This window comes from Dermacentor albipictus, chromosome 8, assembly GCF_038994185.2.
Source record: "Dermacentor albipictus isolate Rhodes 1998 colony chromosome 8, USDA_Dalb.pri_finalv2, whole genome shotgun sequence".
Classification (NCBI taxonomy): Eukaryota; Metazoa; Arthropoda; class Arachnida; order Ixodida; family Ixodidae; genus Dermacentor; species Dermacentor albipictus.
This window is the reverse complement of record NC_091828.1, coordinates 57,755,325-57,780,308: the sequence shown is the minus strand read 5'-3', so window position 1 is coordinate 57,780,308 and position 24,984 is coordinate 57,755,325. Positions and strand designations below refer to the sequence as shown.

The 24,984-nt window shown below is 46.2% G+C and overlaps 1 long non-coding RNA gene across 1 annotated transcript; it reads left to right on the top strand.

Moving 5' to 3' along the window:
• On the top strand, positions 1-24,984 carry LOC139048447 (uncharacterized). The gene is made up of 5 exons (XR_011507707.1): positions 1-57; positions 13,156-13,242; positions 14,092-14,273; positions 16,789-16,892; positions 24,883-24,984. It is a non-coding gene; the product is annotated as an uncharacterized lncRNA (long non-coding RNA).

Sequence of the window (24,984 nt, the reverse complement as noted above, 5' to 3'; positions counted from 1 at the left end):
GGTGTAACCATGACAGCGTACAGTACGCTGTGCATATATATGGGACCCTTGAATAGGGTGAGTATGCTCAGAATTTCTCGTGGCAATATCACTGTCTGCTGTGATCACACTGCACGAAATATCTTGCCATGACCATGTGAAATTTGAAACTAGGACGCGACGTTCATTTGAGGGATCGGCCAACGTTTGTGCGCAGGCGCGATTACGAGCGGGCGCGAAAGGGAAAATCTGGGAGACTTTGTTCCTTGAATATATGACTTTGTCTCGGCCCTACGATGGATGTTTCTTAGCGCCTGTTCTATGGGTATTCCTTCCGGAGCCAGGCAGCCTGCAGCTATTCAAAAGAAAAATCAGTTTTGTTCGGCATATTAATGCATCTTTCACGCGCACACGTCACTTCGGCGCGGTGAGTTTTTGTGGTTTTGTGGCGTCGCGTGAGAGGCAGGCGAAGTGAGTGTTGCCCGAAAACTTTTGACCAATATAGCCGAGGCATAATGCGAAATGGCGTCGAATCAAAATAACTATTTTTGCTTTGTTCTGGCCAATCATGCATAATCAGTGTGTGCCCGTCATATCACTTGGGGAGCTATCGCAGTTTTCGTGACATCGCGTGACAGACATGCGAAGTGGGGATGGTCGAAAACTGTTTTTGACAAATCGCGGAAGGTTTGATTACAAAATTAGAATAGAAATGTTTGGAATAGCTTTATGTTATACCGCCCCAGCACTATCGCAAATCATTCAGATAAATCAGTCGCGTTATTACTGGCTATGGTAGGCGTCATCGAGCTCGAGGATGCCTGTTCGATACCAACCACGGCAACGTTATTTAGATAGCCACGCAAGAAGGATACGCTGCTGTACTTAGATTTAGGTGCGCGAGAAGAAAATGCAAGGTGGTCACATTTATTCTGGAGTTTTACACTCTCGCATGCCTCATAATCAGATTGTTGTTTTAGGTCGTAAAGCCGCGGAATTCAAATATTTAGGTCTCTCACATCAAAGGTCATCAGGTTGAGAAAGCGCGCGTGCCTTTGCAAGAGAAATAAGTTTCAATCAGTACCATTATCTCGAGTCGCTCCTTATCCACAAAACTGCAACACCTTGAAATTGGAACGACGGAAATATCAACCCGACCTATACGCTCACACCAAGAAGCTTTACCTCATTGGCTCGAACCTTGAATTACTTACTGAACCGCATATAACCTCGCGCCCAACTTACTTAGTCCTCGTAGCTTCGCTTCCTTCAGCTGCAGTGCCTCTGAAGCACAACAAAAAAATCGGGAGCACGAGAACACGCTCTTTCGTTCTTGATCAGGCCAGTCGCCACAGCCGCCACTCTGCTCGCAGTTTGGACATGAAAGACGGCGGCACGCCACGTCGGTCGCAGTAGCGTACTCCATACCAAGGTGGATTGTGACGTCCGATGAGTTGCCCACTACCGTACATCTTTCGGGCCTTTACGCACTACTAGGACCATTACGATGCGGCAAAGGAGAATGGTTCGATGAACTCGAAGCCGTACTGGAGTTAAACGGCGTAATTGCTCACCTACTAAAACATGTCATTCTTCTTCATGCTCTCTCGGCCGAAATCCGGTCCACTTTTTGTCGTCTCATTCACCGGCCAGCGGCCCTACGACGATCTGCGCTATACGGTACTGTCATACTAGGGAGCACAGTACTTCGCGCTCACGGAGGTCGGCGACGAGGTCCCCATTTCTGCTGCGCGCTTCCCGTCCCCCGACCATCGCAAGACTCGTCCCCACCTACTCCTCCCGACGTAAGCGAGAAGGTGGGCGGACGACCGTCTTCGCCCTCCGTCGTTCGTGGCAAGACAAACTGCGACGTCTGTAGCTGTTACCGTGTAGCCCGCTACATCCGCACGTTCTTCAGCACATAGGAGGTCTTGTGATTCCAGCTCGGCTTCCTGCCTCTCGAATAAAAGCCGGTATCCGGCCTGTGACGCTTACGTCCCACTTTTCCGGTGGACTAGCATCAGAATCACCACCTGGGTGCCGTTTGCTACTTACTCTGCAGCCGGTGACCATGCCGCCACACTCTTCCACCTCCAACTTCTAACGGCGATCGCTGCAACTGCAGTGCATCTGACGAACGACGAAGAAAGCACTAGCGCTTTCAATGGACGAAGAAAGTCCATGCGCTTTCATTCTCGACCGGGCTCGATGTCACAGCGGTCACTGCGCTTGCTGTTTATCCTTGATGATAATGCTGATTTTTTGGCATCCCCTCTTAAACGGGGCGGCGACAAATCGTCACCTAACCTGATTGAGTTACTCAGGTATGTTATAGATGCTTTTCATTGTAGCATTTTTGTATACATGTCATTAATCGTTTTTGCCTTCCTCGAAACTTCTCTACCTACAGTGTATCACTACTTATGCCTGTAACGAAAGCGGTCGTATCAATCTCTTCCTAGTTTTTTTTTTTCACCAATATTCTAAACGCCGGTTGCTTATCTCGACTGCTGACTGGTTAGTGCTTCCGTCCCCTTTAAATCCATGCGTTTATGAAAGGTGCATGTCACCTACGCGTCTCACGAGGTGTATCCGTTCGCATTCCATTAGGATGGGCTCACTGGTCTCCAGATTTTAGCTGTTGTAAACACATGTCTCATCTAGTTGCCAATATTTGCTCCAGTATGTTTTTGTCCTTAGGCGACCAGCCAGAGCATCAAATTACAATGCACTTGCCTTCGTATTGTACAGATTTTCCCTTCTAATTTTTTTATTCATACTCCTCTAAATCTCCATTATCTTTTTTTTCTTTCAATTTCTTGAATGCATGCAAGCAATTGAAACAAAATAATCATGGAGATTCACTGTCCCTCTTTCTCTTATTTTCTTTCTGATGACTCTTCGTTGTCTATTTACATTTTCAATTTCCTTTGAATTAACTTTCTTGACCTTGTCCTCCATCCTGGGTACACGCTTTTCTGGTACGGATAGCTGTGCACTTTAGCCGACTATTTATTTTGATCCATGTTCTTGAGTATATCATCGAAATTAATTTTGCTCAGCGTTTCTCTGACTTAAAACGAGGACCAACACGCGTCACCTTGCACTGCCTCATTTGTGCTATTTCCATGGGCTCCCAAAACCAAACGGTCAACCAGCCCTTGGTTATCTTCCAGGCCCGAAAAGATGTGAGATTTTAAGCACAGGATGGCCATTGCGAAGGTTAGCGCTGACGCCATTACTCCTTTCCAGATTCCATGTACCACCAATTCCATGTACCCCCCGACAATTTGTTGCCACAAAATGCTTCAATATTGTGAAGGGGGCCGGCAGGCCACGCTGGTGCCCGCGTGCTTTCGCAAAAGTACTACACAATTTGTGGCGCGCATGCAATCGTATTACGCAAGGCTCGGTGAGAACATACAGAATAGATAGATTGAATGATAACATTCGAGTAAGTTCCACTTACGGAAATGCGTCTTGCGCTGAATGGCAATCTTATGTGGTGAAATTCAGTCCCCGAGAAAAACATAAAGAAGCACACGTGCCAATGCCCTCGCCTTTTAAAAAGCATTGTCAAACTAAAGTACACGTAATAAAAGAAGAAGAAAGCATGAAAGAAAAAGCCCCAAAGTTCGTCAGCGGGCGTGCAAGAGCTTAAGGCGCACAACATGGACGACTAGAGGTCGTGCACAGCACCGCTATGATTGCGAAATGCCGTCTGGCATGACCTCGTAATCGAGTGAGCTAAAATGTCAGATCATCTTGTAGGGCCCGAGATAGCGTCGCACAAGTTTCACACTATGTCCTCGTCGGCGTATCAGTGTCCAAACGCAAACACAGCTGCCGGGATGGTATTCCACGTAACGTCGCCGAAGATTGTACTGCCGACTGTCGGTCATCTGCCGGTTCTGCATGCGCGGGTGGGCGTACTGTGGGGCATCTTCGGGAAACTGCAACCGGCCGCGACATCGAGGTTATCTTCCTTAGTGACGTGTGGTACCATGGCATCGAGCGTCGTCGCCATGTTCCTTCCATAGACGAGCATGAACGACGTCATGCGCATTGTTTCTCGCAGCGCCATGTTGTAAGTAATGGTTACGTATGGCAGGACGGAATTTTACGTCTTGTGTTTGAAGTCAACGTGCATTGCCAACATGTCGGCGAGGGTCTTATTCAGCCTCTCCCAAGACCATTTGTATGCAGGTAATAAGCAGTTCTCCTCCTGTGGTTTGTCTGGCTGTGTTGAAAGATCGCTTGGGTGAGCTCTACTGTAAAAACTCCTCCTCGGTCGGTGATGAGCACGTCTGACCCGCTGTGGTTGCTCAGTGGCTATGGTGTTGGGCTGCTGGGCACGAGGTCGCGGGATCAAATGCCAGCCACAGTGGCCACATTTTGATGGGGGGAAATGCGAAAACACCCGTGTACTTAGATTTAGGTGGACGAAATTTCCGGAGTGCTCCACTACGGCATGCCTCATAATCAGAAAGTGGTTTTGTCACGTAAAACCCCATAATTTAATTTAATGAGCACGTCTGGCATACCACGTCGCAGCAAAACGCTCTCGACGAAGAATTTCGCTACTTTCGCCCCACTACCATTGGGGAGGGCTTTCGCTTCGGCATAGCGGGTAATGTAGTCGGTGGCCATGACGATCCACTTGTTCCGGATGTAGACATCGGAAAGGGCCCCAACAGGTTCATACCGATCTGCTGAAATAGTGAGTAAGAAGGGTCTATAGGTTCTAGCAATCCCACAGGCCTTGTCGGCGGTGCCTTGGGTCGCTGGCAGACTCGGTACGTCTTGACGTAATGGGTGATGCCGGTGTTCAAGCATGGCCAGTAATACTTGTCCTGAATCCTCGGGAGCGTGCGGAATAACCCAAGTTGCCCCGCCATTGAGTCATCATGAAGGGCGTGGAAAACAACTGGCCGCAGTGCTGAAGGCACAGCCAGGAGGTAGTTGGTGAGGACTGCTGAGAAACTTCTCTTACGAGGACATCATCATGCAATGAAAACGAACACAATCCACGCTTAACCCTTTCTCAGGCACGAGAAATGTACTCATCGTTTCTGAAATACCTTTTCCCAAATGAATTGTACCACATGAAAGCACGACAGAAAAAATGTATTTTCTTGTACAGGAATATTAGCTCAAAACTGAGCGGGACACACGTTGACCCTCTGCACACCTTGGGTTTCATTGTTTCAGGCTCTGAGGTCATTACGGATTCTTAGGAAGGGTTTGAAAGCACGCAATGCAAAGACAGACTTGGCAGGCTCTTCACACAAGTTGTGCCTGCCAATTCAAATAAAAACATAAAACTATAGTTCCTTTATCTCCTAAGAGATAGCGCTACCTGTTTCTGTGGTGCTACTTATGTCCCTCTGTGCATTTTAGGCAGCTTTCTCTTGTGGTTGTAAGTGGCACATATATGTCCCAGAGACCAACAAAGCGTTTTAAATACCATTATGACAATGTTGCTGTTCTCTTCCATGAACTCGAGAAAGCTTTTTAGTTCCGGGTCTGCTCTCTGCTGTTCGGCAAAGTCGTCGGCACTTATTGTCCCTCAGTGAGAGTGGTCGTCCGGGCTGTTTTGCGGCGGCAGATCAATAGGAGCGCGGGAGACGCAGTCGGTATCAGAGTGTTTTCGTTTAGGCTTGTATATAACGGCGCCGTCGAACTCTTAAGTCGGAGGTGCGCGATGCTCGCTTTCTACTTTGAACAGCCTGCCATATATGTCAGGGCGCAATTTTGTGGTAGCACAAACTATGGCAAGGCATTTCTTTTCTGTCGATGACTAACTGGATCCCGCTTTCGACAGCGACCAGCTCGCGTAAGATATGGCCTTTTCATGTCCTCGTTTGCTCTAGACTAGGACAATGCCGAGGTCTATGCTGCTTTTGTCGGTATGCATTTCGGTATCACCGTCTTCGTCGAAGTGAGCGAGTACTGGCAGTGACCGGCAGTCATCGTTTTAATTCCTCAAGTGCCTCGACTTGCCACATTTCCTACCAAAATTCGACGTCAGGACACGCGCGACGATGTGAGAGAAGTTCTTGACAAAGCGCCTATAGTAGGCTCACATACCTAGAAACCTGCGCACTGCCTTGTAGGCGTGCTGCGGAAAGTTTGCATTGGCAGCTATTTTCTGAAAATCAGGAAGAACTTCGTAAGCGAAAAGGCATTTCTCCGGCTTCAGGGTCAGCCCAGAGGACTTGATGGCCTCTAGTACTGTCGTAAGGCAATTAGTGTGATCGTGAAAGTTTGACCCAAACACAACCCTGTCATCAAGGTAGATCAAACAGGTCTGCCATTTCAAGCTAGCCTGGAAAGTCTGGGGTGCCGAGCGCAGTCCAAATGGCATGAATTTGCATTCGTACATAGAGTCCCTCTGGCGTTTTAAAGGCGGTCATGTTTCCATCCCTCTCGCCGACTTTGATTTAGCAGTAGCCAGTCATGGGGTCGATCGACGAAAAATAGTTTGTATTGCAGAGCCTATTCAACGCGTCATCTTTCTGTGGGAGCATGCATACCTCCTTCTTCGTTATTTTGTTCAGGCGACAGTAATCGACGCAGAAACAAAGTTCCATCTTTTATCTTCACGGAATGTTGTGCGATGCGCACAGCATCTCAAAGGCTGGATCATGTAATCGCACAGCATTCTGTCGGCTTGTTGCCTCATAGCTTCAAGTTCGCCCGTCGCAACGGGCTAAGTACTGTGGTGGGGTTGTCAAGCGCATTATTTGTTTATTGCATGATGCAAATGGCCTTTCTAGAATCCTTGATTATGAAGAGAAGCACTCGATAACGACGAGGAGTCATTTAAGCTCTTGTTGCTTATACCTGGGAAGACTGGTATTGATATCGAAGACGGGTTCAGTAACATGTTCTATTGTTGCAGGTTCAGCTGTATCCGAGACTGTATCGAACGTATCGCCGACTGCTGCAACTTCTATGGATGCACTCTTCGCGCCCTTTTCACTTTTACTTTTGCTTCGCGCAATCGAGTGATGAGCAATAAATATTGACTAACCTCTATTGCGCCTTCTATGTCCATGCGCTTGCATCGACGCCAACGCAAATAATGATAATGCGAGGTGAGACACTGACTTAATCTTCGAGGACACTAAAGACATGGTGACGCAGATGATTCTCCAACGGTATGGGTTGGTCCTCGGATAGCGTTATTGTCTTGTACCTAAGGTCGATGATCGCGCCGTGTTGGGTCAGGAAGTCCATGTCGAGAATGACGTCCCGCGATCACTGTAATAGGATACCGAAGGTCGCAAGGTAAGTGCGGCCAAGAACGGCAATTTTCGTTGTGCAGATTCCGGTCGGTGTTAGCAGGTGTTCTTGCAGCTGTCCGCATTTGAGGGCTTTCCCATGCTGTCTTAAGTTTCTTCAACTGGGTTGCAAAAGGTACACCTATGACGGAGTAGTCAGTTCCTGTGTCCAGTAAAGCTGAGAATGTGTGGCCGTCGAGAGAGAGAGATAAAACTTTATTATGTCCTTGATGGGGTTAAGGAGTGGCGCCCATTCCTGAGACGGCGGTCAGTCCTTGCTTTCGGGCGGCGTCTTCGTCTATCCGGACGGCCCAGAGCTGCTCCTCTGGGTCCAAGTTGAGCAGCAATGTCTCCCACTGCTCGGCAGTTCTAATGATGCGTGTGTTAGTGTGGGAGGTGTTGGTGGGTGAGGCTTTGGAGCATTGCCAGATAATATGATCGAGGTCAGCGCGGGCCTTGCACGCTTTGCAGAGTGGGGAGTATGCATCGGGGTACATGCGGTTGTAAAGCACCGGGTTCGGAAAAGTTCGTGTCTGAAGGAGTCGCCAAGTGGTGGATTGAGACTTATTCAGTGTTTTGTGTGCTGGGGGGTAGCGTAAACGCGCTCTGCGGTATTGCAGGAGAATTTCTTTGAACGTAATCGTTCGGTCCCGCGTGTGACCGCGATGCAGAACAGAGGGCTGGTCGGTATCGGAAGACGCAGTTGAAGGACGATGCGCCCGGTGTGCGAGAGCTCGGGTGGCATCGTGGGTGGCTTCGTTTCCAGCCAGACCCGAGTGACCCGAGGCCCAGATGATCTGCACGCGGCGTTGCCTTAGGGGAGGAGTGCCAGAGGGAATATTCTGCGCTTGGGGCGCTATCAGTCCTCTTGCGTAGTTACGAATGGCCGTTTTTGAATCGCTGATGATGCAGTGTGCATTGGTAGCCGCGTAGGCTAAAGCTATGGCCGTTTGTTCTCCTACTTCGGGTTGCGTGGCGAATATTGATGCGGCCGCGGAGAGGCGGTACTGCGAACCCGCGACTGCGACGACCACCATGGCGTGTTGGTTGGGGTACTCTGCTGCGCCCACGTAGGTCACGTCAGCGGCTTGGTGGTAGCGCTTTTGTAGTTGTTTAGCTCTTTCTACACGTCGCTCCGGATTGTGTTCAGGGTGCATATTGCGAGGTGTGGCTGTCGATAATCACGTCAAGGTCGGCGGTTCTTTGACATGCGTTGCAGTTAGTCGCGGTGCCGAGTCACGGCTGTCTCGCATTTTCCCGCTGTTGTTACGTCTCGTATCGAGGTCGTCTTTATTCAGCACAGCCTTAGCTGCGATGCTTCGTTTAGATAGCGGCATGTCGTTGCTTTGTCATCGAGCTAGGTCTTGAAGCGTATTAGTCGGTGGCGGACGATCTTCAGCATTTCAGCGAACAGCAACATCACCGCCATCGGTTTCCAGATAAGTGGTAAGATGGGCCACATGTTGGGCCAGTGCATGGTCGTCATTGTGGTGAAAAGTAGTGGCCAGGCGACGGAGAACGGGAGGATCGTCGCGACATCCATTTGTTGTCAGGTAGTCGACACTATCCCGTAGCTGTTCCCCTTTGCTCAGGCATGGCACGTTCATTGTGAATCTTTGTGGCCCCACCTGACGGTATGTGCATCCCCGACATACAAGGCCAGCTTGTCCGCAGTGGTAGCAAGCGGGCGATGGTCGGGGAAATGCGGCATGTCCACTGTCCGATGTGGCGCAGTGGAGAAACGTGATGGTGCGCAACTGCGACATAGGTCATTGTTTCTAAGACTGTGGCGATTCAGGAACTCTTGGTGACTGCTAAATTTCTTTGCCGAACCAAAAGCTCAGAAGTTATCAAAGCAAAAACTACTGTATTTGGACAGTGTACATTCGCAATCATACCTGTAATTATTGGTTATATTTTTGGGCTTCTTACGGTTCAGCTTACTTGTACTAGGAAATACTTACACGGAGAATATTTGCAGACTAAGAATGTGCTAGCCGAAGCCCTCCAAACATTGCCTTGGTCGCCCAATACGTCATCAATCACCACAGTGACCATTGCCAGAGATTATCTTATTGCTCTTCACACTGCTGCAGATACCCTGAGAGGACACCTGATTCTGCTTTTCTACGACCATCTTGCGTGCCTTCCAGCACAGGAGCCAGATTCAACATTTGTTAAATCTGTCGTAGGACCTCAGTCCTACTCGCAAACACAATTCACGCATGCTACACGCATATCAGCAGCATTGTAATGTATGCACCGGCAACGAGTACAACTGTCAATTTCGCGCGTCAGAATATGAAAGCTGTAGCGCCATTGCAAGCTGTGCAATTATTCTGACAACAAGCCTACACATATGGCTCGGTAACGCTCAAGAGCTCTGCTGCTGCAGTATTGAAGAAACCAGAAGAAATGAAGTTGATACATCATGTGTGACCACATTGACAGGTGCAGAGATTATTGCCCTTCCTTATGCATATTTTTCATTATACAGAGGCAATGGCAGATATGTACAGTTTTCCGTGATTCCAAGGCAGCCCTTCAGTGCTTACAACACCCAATGCACCATAGATCTAATGAACAGGTGCCTCAGAAATCCGACAGATATATCATGGAAGCCATGACAATGAACATGACAAAATATTTCAGTGGCTTCCGGGAGACTGCAACATCAGAGGGAACGACTGCGCCGACGAAGACAGCTGATTTGCACATGAACACGGTCAATATATTTTGATTCCGCTTTCAAGAGGAGGCGCTACGGTTGGTCTGTGACTGATGTTTCGTCAATGTGCGTTGCCTCCGTGGGATTCGAACATTGTCACCATGCACCGTTTACGTTCGTTGCCTCCGTATGTACAGATACATCCACCACCTGGGTTATCACGACGAGAAAAGACAGTGCTGTAGTATTTGTAGCTGGATGTTGCATTCACAAATCTTTATAGAAACTCTTGGACAAATTCATGCCAAGGGAATGGATGCGCAGCCGCGGAAGGCAGAAAATCGTGTGAGGTGATGAAATTAGGAAATTCGCAGACGCATGCTGCAACTAGCTAGCCTAAAGCAGGCATAGTTGGAGATTGTTGGGAGAGGCCTTCGTCCTGGCAGAGCGGGCATCAAAATAGGATGATCATGATGATGCCTTGCTTATTGCTTCATTCATGATAGTGCGTAAGCGCGACTGAAAGAGGACGTATAGGAAGAAAAAGAGACACAGAGACAGCGCTTCACTTTCAACTATAGATTTTATTTTCGTACGCATCGATTACACGTACCGTACGAGCGAAACAAATGTGACAGGAAAAAGAACATTCAGTGGTGCATAAAGATGAACCGTACAAGTGTGCAAGGCATGGTGAAAACATGTACTGCAATGCTTACAAAGATAAACCGAGGAACCATATCGCCTTTTCAGATAGTGACACTGAAGGCTTGTTCAAGCACCTTTTCTGTAATTTTGCAACCGTAGTCTTCCACAATCTCCCTTGTCATCCTACTTTGAGCCCTATACAGAGTGGAAGTACTTTCAAACATGGGTTTGCAGGAACAATCGCGGTAACGAATACCCAAAAGAACCGAGATTACCCTAGTGACGTTATATAGTTGCTCTTTTAATCTCTTATTGATGCATCTGCTCGTTTAGCCAACATACGTTCTTCTGCATGAAAGTGGAATGGCATAACAAAGTTATGAGTGCAGGCTGCAAATTATTTCCCATGCTGAGTAGAACATGCGTGCCTTCTATTATTATCTGTATTACCCTGTTTGCATAGCTTCTCTAGACGCTCAGGGGCAGAGAAAACCACGTCTACCCCAGATTTTGCCATTATATTCTTTTGAGATTATGTGAAATTCAATGAATGTATGGTGCCACAGCAACTTTCCTTGCTCTAGCAATGGCACTGCTTCCATTCGATGCGTTTTTACACTTCTTGCTTAAACGCTCTGGTGAAGATTTGAGCATACGCACCGGTTAACTGGAATCTGACAGGCGTTTGCCTGATCTCTGAAACTGGTTTCCACGTTGTGGTCACATGACTTCGCCAGAGAATTATTGAAGCACGATGTCACTACGGCGCGTTTAACGAGTTTTGAATGAGCAGAATTAAATGGTAGGACTGGCTTAATGCCCCTTGGCTGATAACTCCAGCAGGCCTTTTGTAGGCCTTATTGAAATTGGTAACCGACCTACGTGCGGCACATGCTGCTTTTATGAGACACACGCACATAATATATATGTTTTTCCATGGTATAGTGTCGAGAGGTGGGTGACGCGCAGAGTGCTGGACCGTTTTGATAATTGTCCTCTATCGGAACTGGGCAGTTTCTTGGGTCAATATAATTTATCGGTTTCTGACAAATGCCACAGATTGCAATAAATTTGGCCGAGGGGTTATCTCAGAAAAGCATTTCTGCATCTTACGTGTATTTGAACAGACATTATCGGAGTTGGGCTCAAGCTAAAGCTTTCTCTTAGGAACCCCGCCCGCTACCGCTCTATAGTGTACGCGGTTTGATGGTGCTCGTCTATCTTTCCCTCTCTCTCTGCCCTTCTGCGCTATCGTTCTTACCTCCCAGATTCCTTCGCCTCTTGCAGGGCAGCCAACCAGAACTACCTACGGTTATCCTCCCGGCCTTTCTATGCATAGCCTACGTCTATGGCCACTTAATGTCTACATGACGATATTTTGCATCAGTGCTTTTCAGCGAGCTGTTTAGGTCATTGTAGGCGGTGTTGCATTTGGAGCTTACAAATTAAGCAGTAGAGCTTACAAGTGGTAGTCACAATTTGGCATATACACGAGCACCTCAAGATTAATTGGATTAACTTTGTTTCCGGACTAACAAAGCAGGACAACTAAAGAGGCTTTAGTATTACGATAAAATTTTACTTTCCTACAAAAAATTACATTGCGAAGGTCTTTAAGCGATGAACGCAATCTGCAGTTTATGGGAAAATTTTATCAAGCAAGGCATCCAAGACAATGTGGCTGTGGTTCTACATTTGATTTGCGAGGTTGCGGCTGCACAGCATTAAATCAATGTTGAATGCCTGTAATAGGCAGCACTGTAACTGTCACCGAGAAATTGTAAAATCCAAGCAAGCAAGCAAGAAATTAAATTATGACGTCTTATTTTCCAAAACCGCGATCTTATGAGCCACGCCATAGTGGAGGACTCAGGATTAATTTTGACCACGTGGTGGTCTGTAAAGTCCACCCACATGCATGGTAAACTGGCTTTTATTCATTCTTTTTGCATTTCATCCTCAATGAAATGCGGCCGCCATAACCGAGCTGCCGTCATTTGACCTCGTGCTTAGCAGCGTAATGCCAGAGCCCCTAAGGGGCTACAACTCGCGGGAAGAAACAACTGAACTGAGAAATGAGGCTAGCATATGAAATCATAGGTTCTTAACGCGGACTTGATTGCTTCCAAATAGAATTTTGTTCAAAAACTATTGATAGAAACAGGGACATGGAGGCTTGAAGTGAGCAGCAGCGGTGACACAGGGAATGTCACGGGAGTGAACATTTCGACCAGGAGACTTGCCTTCGTAAGTGTAGCAGCTGCTTTCCTTAGCAGCCGTTAATTCAAGCCCCGCACTCTCCCCAACTCACTTTCCCTAAGGCATTGCTAACTCTCCTCCACTTTCAATGCTAGGGGAAACACTGCGGGTACATAAGCACCGTTAAAGGAAACTGTTCTGATGTCCACTGCTTTCTTTTGCAGTGGTTGTAGCAGTAATTCTTCGACCAATTTTCGTCACCGAGAACGATTGTACATCACAACTGCGCATTACTTTGAGTCTTTTTCGAAGTTTTTATGACCTAGTCTCCCTTTTGAGGAACATTTAAGGGTGCTTACTGTTTTTTCTGAACAGATGTTTCTGACGGTAAACACAGGCCTGACTTCGCCTTATGTAGGATTATGTCTACTGGCTATACTATTTCCGTTTGTCCACTCCAAGGTAAGTAGTTGCTATCGGCACGTAACAGGCAAAGACCGCACCAGCATACAGAAGACATTACACTTTTTGTCGGTACTAAAATTTTACACAATTGCCACTTAGAATTTGCGCACTGTCACTCGGAAACATTTGCTACACTGAATAACCTCCTAGTGAAGAATAAGAGTAAATTTCACATAATGTAGAAAACTTATATCCAGTATGCCTTCAGTTTTGTTCATCGTAACACCGAAGTTATCAAATTTTGTAGCTATTTCCTTACAAATGCCTTCAATATATTTTCAGCAATGTAGCGAATGACTCCCTTTATCGTACCAATGTGGAAATCATGCATGCAGTGTTTTGTTTGCGAAAGGGGACCAAAAGGTGGGAAGGTAGGGGGGGGGGGGTCACTGTTTTTGTCCAGGGCAGATAAAATCACGCATAACCGATCTCTAACCACATAATTTCAAGCCGCACGTTTCTGCATGTGCTGAGTGTTTTTTGGAAGTCCTCTAATAATGAAGTTCTACAGAATTCGTTGCATCATTATATAATCGTTAGAAGGGCTATAGCAGTTCCTAAAATAGCAATATTTCAATGAATGTCAAATATTAACTTTATTTTTGTGATTCCTTGTCCAAAATCATATGATTTTTATGGCATATTGAAACAAAGTTCATATAAATGCATTAGGACATTTCATGTAACACCTTGATGTTGCGGCGGGTGTCCGTGGCAGTGCCTGATAGGTTTCGAGTACTTTTTGAGCGAGTGGCACTACAAAACTTTATAACAGAATGATTTTCAGGTTACTGAATAAACCGGACCAGTGCGATCCGGATAATTATACTGACTCTTTTTTTGTAGGGTGCAGGCGTGGCGACCATAATCGTCGTTATCATTCAAATATGGCATGGGGCAAAATCAATACAGAGAAGCACACCGCCACCCAGGATGCCAATTTCCTTGGAGTGCTGCCCTGGAAACGTCACGTTGCATACTTCAACGTCAACGACATTCAACTTAAGCAGCTCGTTTGATTTTCCGAGGTATTGACGTAAATATTAGTTTGAATGCGATTAGCATTATTTGGCAGTTTCTGGACTTTGGATCTATCTATCTATCTATCTATCTATCTATCTATCTATCTATCTATCTATCTATCTATCTATCTATCTATCTATCTATCTATCTATCTATCTATCTATCTATCTATCTATCTATCTATCTATCTATCTATCTATCTATCTATCTATCTATCTATCTATCTATCTATCTATCTATCTATCTATCTATCTATCTATCTATCTATCTATTTTCTTACGCCAATTCAGATACCAAGGTTCTATGCTAGCTTGTACCATTCATCGTCATCATCAGCCTGATTACGCCCACTGCAGGGCAAAGGCCTCTCCCATACTTCTCCAACAACCCCGGTCATTTACTAATTGTGGCCATGCTGTGCCTGCAAACTTCTTAATCTCATCCGCCCACCTAACTTTCTGCCGCCCCCTGCTACGCTTCCCTCCCCTTAGGATCCAGTCCGTAACCCTTAATCACCATCGGTTATCTTCCCTCCTCATTACATGTCCTGCACATGCCCATTTCTTTTTCTTGATTTCAACTAAGATGTCATTAACTCGCGTTTGTTCCCTCACCCAACGTGCTCTTTTCTTATCCCTTAACGTTACACCTATCATTCTTCTTTCCATAGCTCGTTGCGTCATCCTCAATTTGAGTAGAACCATTTTCGCAAGCATCCAGGTTTCTGCCGCGTAGGTGAGTACTGGTAAGACACAGCTATTATATGCTTTTCTCTTGAGGGATTATGGCAGCCTGCTGTTCATGATCTGAGAATGCCTGCCAAATGCACCCCAGCCCATTTTTATTCTGATTATTTCTGTCTCATGATACGGATCCGCCGTCACTACCTGCCCTAAGTAGATGTATTCCCTTACGACTTCCAGTGCCTCGCTGCCTGTTGTAAATTGCTGTTCTCTTCCGAGACTGTTAAGCATTACTTTAGTTTTCTGCAGATTAATTTAATTAATGTGCCATTAGGCATGTCCTTGTGGGCGTGATGCCGACCTGGTCGTTGCTCCTTCATTGTCAGACACTCATCGTCAACCCAATCTCGTCATGCCATCGTCGTCATACACACCTTTAGTCGCTACATTGAAGTCGTTCCTTCTATGTCACTCCAACGTAATTATGCTGTCATTAAAGCGTGATTATACCACCATTTTCATGCCCTTGTCTCTATTTTGTCGTCATCGTACTGTCGTTATGGTCATGCATTTGTTGCCATAACGTCGCCGTGCTGCCATCTTCGTCTTTCCAGATTCATCATCCCGTTTTCATCATTCCGTCCTTGTTACGCTGTTGTCTTTATACCATTGTCATTATTTCAGAATTACCAGCTCAGTTTTATCATACTGCGTTCGTTGTTCCGAGGTCGACGTCTTTTCGCCTTCAGGATAACCTCGTCTTTATGACATCGTCGTCAAGCCGTCAAGGTCATGGCTGACACAGGGGAGCGAATTTCATAGCAGGGTGGGGCTCAATCCGGAGATAGTGTATGTCGCATATAGGCAAAGTAATGAAAGTATCAGGAATGAACACTATAAATTCTAAAACAAAGGTGTCTTCAGCAGTATGCACCAGGAAGGGAGTGTTCGGTGACTTTGGGAACACATCAACTCAGAGAGCGATTTAGTTGCTGCGTTTGTAAAACTGGTAGTGCGAGGCGTCTGCTTTCTGTTATGTACCCGTTATTGACTGGTTCTACGAATAAGCAATATCCTTAATGCTTATGCTTCCATCCCTTCTAAGATCTTCATGTTTGTTCAGGAGAATCCATGCAGGGCAGGAAGGCTATATCGAAGAAGACGATCCCACAGCGCTTGTATATAGACGAGAGAAACAAGCTTTAATGATATGCTGGAGGCGTTAGCCTGGCTCTTCGCCTGACATGCTACTCCAGGCGCTGGGTGACGATTGTGATATATACAGTGAGCAGTAAAGGAAATGGCGCCTGCTCGAAAGGACCACCGACGAAGAGCGTTCCCGCGATGCTGAACGAAAACGACAATTATGAGCCCGGGCATCTCCGAACGAGTAAAGACGCTAGACGCGCAACGCAAAAACTAAGAACCATTCCACTCTGTGAAGATGGAATGGCAGCGAAATCACTTTGCTTTTCGTTTGAGAGCTTTGACTGTCGACAGCCGTCACTGCCATTCCACCTTCACAGAATGGAATGGTTGTCGTCTTTTCGTATGTCGTCAGTTCGTCATTTTTCCAGCATTGGACAATTTATTGTTTGTGAAGAAGCTGGCGACGGAACAGCAGCGAGCATTTCTGATTTCATTCAAACAAATCACTCACTCGCTTCTTCTATCTTTTCCTGAAATAGCTTGGTGTTTGGGCTTTTTGAGTTAAATAAAGCCCCGCCACATCGCGAAGAATAAGCCCTTTTTTGCAAATTAAAAGATACACATTCCGTAGTTCTTCTCTACTTGTAGAACGAGCGATTCTTGTCAGCCCTGCTGCTTTTTTTTTCAGATCCGGCGAGTCATTTTACTTCTTCCGGATGTCATACTTCTGGACCAGTTTCTTTGGTATTTTTGCAACAGTTGCCATTGGTGTACTGGTAAGCGCCTTGACAGGTAAAGCTCGTAATCGTTTGCTCTCATTGAGTCAATAGGTCTCATTTTTTTTGCGACAAAAAACAGCTTCGTTCGGATCGGTTCACTTTTCGTTCTAATGAAAAAAGAGTTACGTTGTCGTACACGCAATCACTTCGATCACGCGTTCACGCGAACTTCAGCAATCACTTTACCCCCAAAGCAGTTATTCTGGCAAGTGACCCTTCGAGCTCGGTTTATAACAGTGTGCTGTATAAAAAAACTGTAAGCACTAAGCTGACGTACCTTTCCATCCGTAGCATCTAGAATGTAGAGAAATGACACCTATGTTGTTTATGAATGACTTAGCGGTTCTGATATTTTTACTAATTGTGTACACAATTGTGGTTTTCAACTGAAAAATATGAAAGTGAAGGTAAAGTAAGGCCAACATATTAAGTAATATACGGCATACCTAAAGAAAACTTGCCACCTGGTTGTTCAGTTCTTGCTAAAAAAAGGATTTTTGTGCCTAAAAGAAAAAAAAGCAGGCCACCTTCAGCCATTAACGGCTATTTAGCAGAATTCCTTTGATGGCTTAAATTATTGAGCTCGAGGTAAAAGACTCTCCGACCGTTGTTCGTAAGAGCCTCAGTCTTTTTTACTAAGCGTTGCTTTTCCTATTCGTTGAATGTTAGCTGTCTGTGGACGAAGGAAGACGTATCTGCAGCGGGTACCGTTTACCTGAATGCTTATGCAATAATAAGCGGTAGAAGAAGAGCGCTTTCAAAATTTAGATTTTCATCATTTTATTCCAGGCAGCATTGTTTTCCAACAAGACAAGTACAATGCGCTTGATGCCATTTTCTTGATGTGAGCCACTTAGGAATATTTCAAATTGCATCATTCCGTCAATAAAATTATAGTCAATTCTGAAGCGTTTCGGATGCAAGCGCACATCGACCGTTCCATTGAAGATGTAACACTACCATCGTGGGAATACCAGTGGATCGTGCTCAAGAAACAAATGGGATGCCTATGTTTTAGGTATCGATGACACGTGCTAAATTCCCAGAGAATATTTTTAAGGATGATTCACTACAATATGAAGTTAAATAGAATCACATTAGGCAAGCAGAGTGTTCCATTTTTTGGAAGCCCAATGCCCGCGCTGGTTTAACACCTTTGGACCAAAGTCGCGTAAGAACTTGCGTTCATAAATGTGTCAACAGATCAATTTTAGTCATGAAATTCTTTTAGCTCCTGTTGTAGGCGTCCTTCGAGCGACCTTCAGCCAATAGCCAGAGCCGTTGTCCGGGCACTCAAACGAGAGCATCCGGGAAGTTGCGAGAACAAAACGATATCATCCAGACCACCAGTAAAAACTAAAGAAAATGCGGTCTCGGGCCCCCATCCCTTTGTACAGGACCTCATTAGACACGCTAGATACTGCCTAGACATGTTGCAAAAAAAAAAAATTACTTTGGAGTTCTTAATGTTTGTTCACAATATCACTCAAGCTGTAACTTCAAGTGCGCTGAAGTTTTACTTGTCATTTCTTATAGCGACTCCAATAGCGCGTAGAACCAGTACGTAGAACCTCGGAATTCAATTTGTTCTTCTTATAGTTGGTTAATGCGCTCTGTCTCCTTGAAGTATTTACCTGCCTGTCGTGCAGCCTTCAGCCAGTTTTCTTCTTCTAGGTGGACAGCGTCCATAGGAACCTGTGCACAGTACGGCGTTGTGTGGTGTGATGTGGTGAAGCGTGCCTTTGCGAACATACACTACAGCGATTTTAAGGTTTTGGCTAGTATTATCGGCAAACAATCTGTCTTGCTTACACCTACTCTCGATCACGGGAGAGACAGAAATTTTTCTACATGGCCCACTATTATTATTATTATTATTATTATTATTATTATTATTATTATTATTATTATTATTACCTGTTTTGGAAAATGGCGTCAGTTGTCTTGGGGTGTCTTTATGGTGTACATAGCTAGTTAGCTGAGGAGAAATATTCTCATATATTTGTGGGCCTTAGTGCGAAAATCGCTGCGCTAAAATTCGTTGTGTGCATTCGACATCACCGGTGTGGTTGTTTCCATCAACACGCTGATAATAAATTAAGGCTGATAATGATATCGTCAATCAAACAAGCTTCGCAACTATCCTGATAAGTTGGCAGTTGCTGCAGCACTTTATTCAATGGATGAGAAACCACGTGCGTGAGTAGGACTTGCGGGAGTATAAATTTCACGATGTGGTTTTCGTGGCTTTCTGCTTTCGCCAACCAGTTGGATTTCTTTAAATGTTGAGAAGTGCCCCACAAATACCGAAATCATCTTCGCATAAGTAAAAGATCCAGCTCAATCATAGGTATACAGAAGTGCGCCTGTCTAGCGGCAGTATAATTGAAAGGTGGGGGCGGGTATGGCTGGGAAGCTGATACGGTAAATATTGTTCTCATCGAGAAAGAATAAAGGTTCGTACGAGATTTTAAATGCGCGATGCAAAATTTTCATACGTATGAGCACGCCGGTACGCTTTCTTGCTTTCTCTGAGGTGGTCTTGCTGGCGAAAAAGTTTTCATTTAGGTAACGCACATCTCACAAAAGTTACATATTAAATCAAAAAAGGTTGCTTACATGCTGACCAAACCCTCTTCATCAAAACAGCAGACGTTCGGAAAATAACCCCATTAATTTAAAATGACAGTTGGCACCTGCAGGTGGTATAACCAAGAGGGAGATTTTCCGTGGAAGGCTATTGCCACGTTCACGTGAACGCGACACTTCGCACATCGCATCGCATTTCTGGAGCATCGCATCCATTTATTCGACGGTAATGCGCTCGGAAGGCGAATTGCAATAACGCCTGGGGAGAGGGCAGACTGAAGCGGGTGGGTTGGCTCGCGCGGGACATATACATGTTGGCTTATCGCATAGGGAGAGGCTACAAAACGAGATGGCTGCTGGCGTGTGCTGCCCTCTACTCGCCGGCGAAACGCACTGGTCGGAAACACTCGCTTGGTTGTTTCGGAAGATGGGGACTTGGTACCGGTCGTGGTCGCTTCGGGGCTATGATGTTGGCCTGCTAAGCACGTGGTCGTGTGACCGAATCCCGGCCGCGGTGGTCGCATTTAGATGAGAGCAAAATGCGGGAACATTCATGTACTTAGATTTAGGCGCACGTTAGAAGAAACCAAAGTGGTCGAAATTTTCTGGAGTCCCCCATTACGGCGTCCCTCGTAATCAGATCGTGGTATACTTCTTGTTACCGTGATGCGCTATGAAATGCGATACGTACGCTGCTGTCGCTTTGATGCAGACGTGGTTTATGTCTAGAGAATTGTGTTTCAGAGAGCAAGACCTTCAAAAAGTAGGGAACCTTGTATTGCAAATGCCGATAGTACACATTAGCTTGCTTACCGTGCGCATCCTTTAGAAGTAGCTAGGGTGACTCTGCTGTTGCCAGCGTGTAAACCACGTAAACAAACATGTGCTGAAGGGAAACTAGTCCTTTCTATAAAAAAAGGGAACTCAACAGAAGCCGGTAACTTCAAGTGAAACACAAAGCACAAGTAACTGAGCGAGGATGTTTCGCAGTGATCAACACGTTCATTGCAAATCACGTGATTTTGGCATTGTGGTTCCTGGATGTGCGCAGTACTTATAGCAAACTTCGAACTTCTGACGATCGTGTATTGGAATGTGCATCATCAGCACATCATGTGTAGTCCATGACAATTTGGTTCGCTTCGCCGAGAGTTATGTAGTTCGTAACCGGAGGTAACGGTACCAAGCATGGCGCGTCATCTTGTTCTGATTGACTGTGTCTAATGCATATCTCTGAACAAACCATTTCTCGTACTCGCACCGTGGCAAGAAAGAATCTCGCGCACTAGTGCAGTTCGTGAACTGCGCCAGCACACATGGAGCTTCACGCTTTCCCTCTTTCAAAGCAAGCTTTTTTTTTCGCTCTTTCTTCGACTTAGTCGCTGCTGCTCCTGCTTTTGCTGCAGTGTTGCGCACAGGGTCGGAGGTGGTTGAGAGCAGGAGTGCAGAAGAGGGGCAAAGAGACATTAATAAGCATGACCCGTTTACCTTTCCAACGAGAGCACCCTGGGCGTATCACCAACGCCACCTGGGCTGCTGTAATTACGCGTACGTGCTCCTCAAGGACATTGCAGAAGTCGCAGCGTTTTTTGTAATCATGCGAGAGAGAGAGAGAGAGAGAGAGACAAAGAGGAAGGAAAAACAGGGAGGTTAGCCAGTGTAAGTTCCGGCTGGGTACCCTGTGCTGGGGAAAGTGGTAAAAGAAATAAAAGGAGAAAGAACAAGAAAAAGAACTGAGAAAAATTCACACAGTAACGTGATGCTACGCGCTACAACATTCAAAGACGGTCGCACAATTCGCATGCCGTTAAAAACTTCAGCAAAGCCATAAGGCCTTGAGTGCCCAAACCCCTCTGGACAAGTGTCCTAGAACGTGACACCTCCCCTCTGGACAAGTGGCAAACCCCTCTGGACATGGCAAACCCCTCTAGACAAGTGTCCCAGTTTTTCAAGCGCAGTCACGAGCGCTTTTCTTGGCTCATTGTAGTGAGGACACTCAGAAAGGAGGCGCTCGATCGTCTCCTCGCAGCCGCAGCAGTCGCAAGTAGGGCTGTCGGCCATTCCAATGCGGAAGGAATAGGACTTCGTGAATGCCAGGACGAGCCACAGGCGGCACAGAAGGGTTGTTTCCGCTCGTGGTAACCCTGGTGGAGTTGCAGACTTGGATCCAATCTGTGGAGACCTGCATTCAAGAATTCACTGGTGTTCTACATATTCTGCGTGCGCTCGCGTGCGAGGGATCAAACACTTGTGGCTGCATCTGTTCTTATATATGGGGTTTTACGTGCCAAAACCACTTTCTGATTATGAGGCACGCCGTAGTGGGGGACTCCGGAAATTTTGACCACCTGGGGTTCTTTAACGTGCACCTAAATCCAAGTACACGGGTGTTTTCGCATTTCGCCCCCATCGAGCTGCATCTGTTCTTGACATTGGTATTGGTATAACATGGGCACCATCGTGGGCCGGTCCGGCAGCGTCATCCGCACTGCGATTTCTCTAAATTCCGCAGTGACCCGGTATCCACTGGTATATGCTGCTGTGCCCCTCATCGATTGCGTGATGGTGGATTAGTCGGATGTCTGCGACTAATAGCACATAAGGTCCGTGGTTTAAAGATAACAGCAGACACTGGAGAGCTACCTGCGAATCACAAGAGAGGGACAATGAATTTGATGATTTGGGACCAATAAACTCCAGAGCAGCACGGATAGCTGCGAGTTCAACAGCCGTCGATGGTGTAATGCGAGGCGTCTTGAATTTGATAGTGACAGATTCTGCGGGATTCACTACTCCTCCAGCTGAACTATTAGACGAGACAGTACCATCAGTGTAAACGTGGATGCGTACTCACACAAAAGAGTCTGGAGAGGAAGTAGAGAGAATGGTAGAGACGATGTAGAAAGAGGAGGGAGAGAATGTGTAGGGCCAGATGCTGTACACATTCAGCCATCTGCGCCGCTGTGAAACGAACGAATAAGAAATTTATCACTCTACGCCCGTGGCAGCTCACACACATGCAAGCAGGGCTGAAGAGGTAAAAGGCGACATCAGGAAGCATGCCTGGTCGCTGCTTTCTTCAGTAAAAAAGAAGGTTACTACAACCATGGCAACAGTCTCACACGAACTGGAGAAATGTAAATTGAAGATATAGTGCGATTAGCTTACGCCATTTCTGAAAAATAAACACAACAGAAGTATCTCTACGTGGAGAGCAGACGCACTAGCAATTTTTATTTTTCGCTAAAGATGTATCATTATCTAACGCCTAAATAGATACGTATCGTCGTTGGCGGTATAATTTATTTGGCTACTAAAGATAAGCTTTCTGTGCGAATCCTCCCTGCAATATTCACACGCACGACATCACCGAGAAAACGAATCGTCTGATATATTACGCTTGTTATATGAATTACGCGTTACGTAATCCTCAGTACGTGCGGAGTACCTGCATAGCTTTAGAGCAAAGCTTTCTTTGCTCATTTCCTTCGACTCTACCACTGCTGCTGCTCTAGTTGTGCGGCAAGGTACGTCGGGGAGGGGGGAGGGGTGATCGACCGCCTGTATAATGTACACGGCAGGACCGCAGGAGAGGAGTCTACTAGACCTCTCCAACGACAGCTCCCTGGGCGTCACCATAATGCCTTTGCGACTTCCTGGCCGTTTCCCCAATGCCCTCTGAAAGGCTGTAATTACTCATGAGCCCCCTGCAAAAGCACTGCAGAAGCTGCAGCGCTTGTCCTTGTATTCACGCGCAACAGCCCAGAGAAAAGATAGGTAAGATTGTAACGAGGAAATTGACACCAGAGACAGAAAATGGATAAAGGCAACGCCGTCACTAAACTGGTGAACAACAAGGTTGCCGCTCTTCACTCGGGGCAGTTTGTATGGATGGAAGGATCGCGAGAGAGGGTTAAGGCACCGTCAGGAAGCATGATCAGTATGAGGTCTTATAATAAAACAAAAAGATGCTACTACACATTGCTAAAGTTGTGGAGAAACTGAAACAAAAACGCATGATACGGTACGGCACCTTTCTGCTATTAGAGATTTTAGCGTGTCCGGTATTCCCGCAAGCGCGGGCCGTTTGCCGGTTTAGCGGGGGCGTAAACGTCAGCGGACAGATTGGCGGCGCCAGCTGGTGGCGCAAAGCTCAACCACACAAACACAAAGCTAATTACTATATTCTGCTTAGCTGCTGGTGTAAATTTTCCACAGTGGCGTAATCGTGTTCGCAATTACGCCGCAGCCAAAAATTTGCACCAATAGCGAAGCAGGATATAGTGGGTTACTGGAGTTTTAGATCTGTGTTTGTTTGGTTGAACTCTACGCCACCAGGCGGCTGCACCGCTCTGGCCGCTCACGTTTACTCCCCCGCAAATCCGGCTATCCGCCCAAACAGCTCCCGTTTACCGGAATAGCGGACAAGCTAAATGTCGCTATTGCTGAAAAAAAAACACTGTACATGTGTAACAAATGACACAGGACAAGCAACTCAAAGCAGGATTAAAGCTCCGCTGCATCAACACGATAATAGACAAGCAAACCAGCACTTTTCAGCCACAATGCGATGTGCCACGTGAAGCAATGCCAGTGATAACCTTCTCGCAAGCTACGAAGTATAGTGAACAACAACGGCTCAACAAACGAGTCTCGTTGTGTGTTCTGTGCACTCCGTAGACATACGCAAGTGCAGTATGCAAGGTAGCATTTACCACTACTTCACGATGGTCGCATGTCGTCAACAACACCCCCAAATATTCCCGACCAACGAACATAGCGCCGAAAGCTTCCCGCACATCGATTTCTACAGATTTTGGGATCTGCATAATTAGTTCAAATTATTGATGTCTGTAGAATCCTAACATGCAGGCATGGTACGTCATTTGTGTGATGTGTACTCAGATAACCCATTCTCCCTCTATTTTATCAGTAATGTAAATGCTGCTGCACTGAACTTGTGCCGCCATTCGCGCGTTTGTTGCCAGGTATCGTATGCCTTCAAGTCACGTTTCTGTGTTTTGATTCTGAGCTCTCTTGTCCGTGTATTGTAAAGGGAAATGGTAGCCTTCAAAGATCAAATGGTCTAATAGTCGCCCAGTATTGATGTTCAAGCTATTGCGAGGGGAACTGCCACTAAAATGCTACAGAAAGGGGGGGGGGAGTGCTTGCCCTGCTTTATATAGTACATTAATTTACGTATTTGGCAGTTAGACATAAACGTGCATGCTAACCCAGACATCTTTGTTTTATCTGTGTTTGTTGATAAGGGAGCCTTACTTTTGTATGTTCTATAAATGGCCGATTTGAAACGGGGTGATCGTCACACTACGGCGCATTTCGCCTGTAGTTTATGTGAACAAAAAAAAAACATCGAGCGAAATAATTCTTGTAGGACTGCTTCATTATTCTAGGAGAAATATGGAGTAAAAACGAGCAACCAGAGTTATGCAGTGATTTACTTGTGAGAATATGGCGGAAACGGACACCCCTCAAAGACGAATCGCGACTTGAGG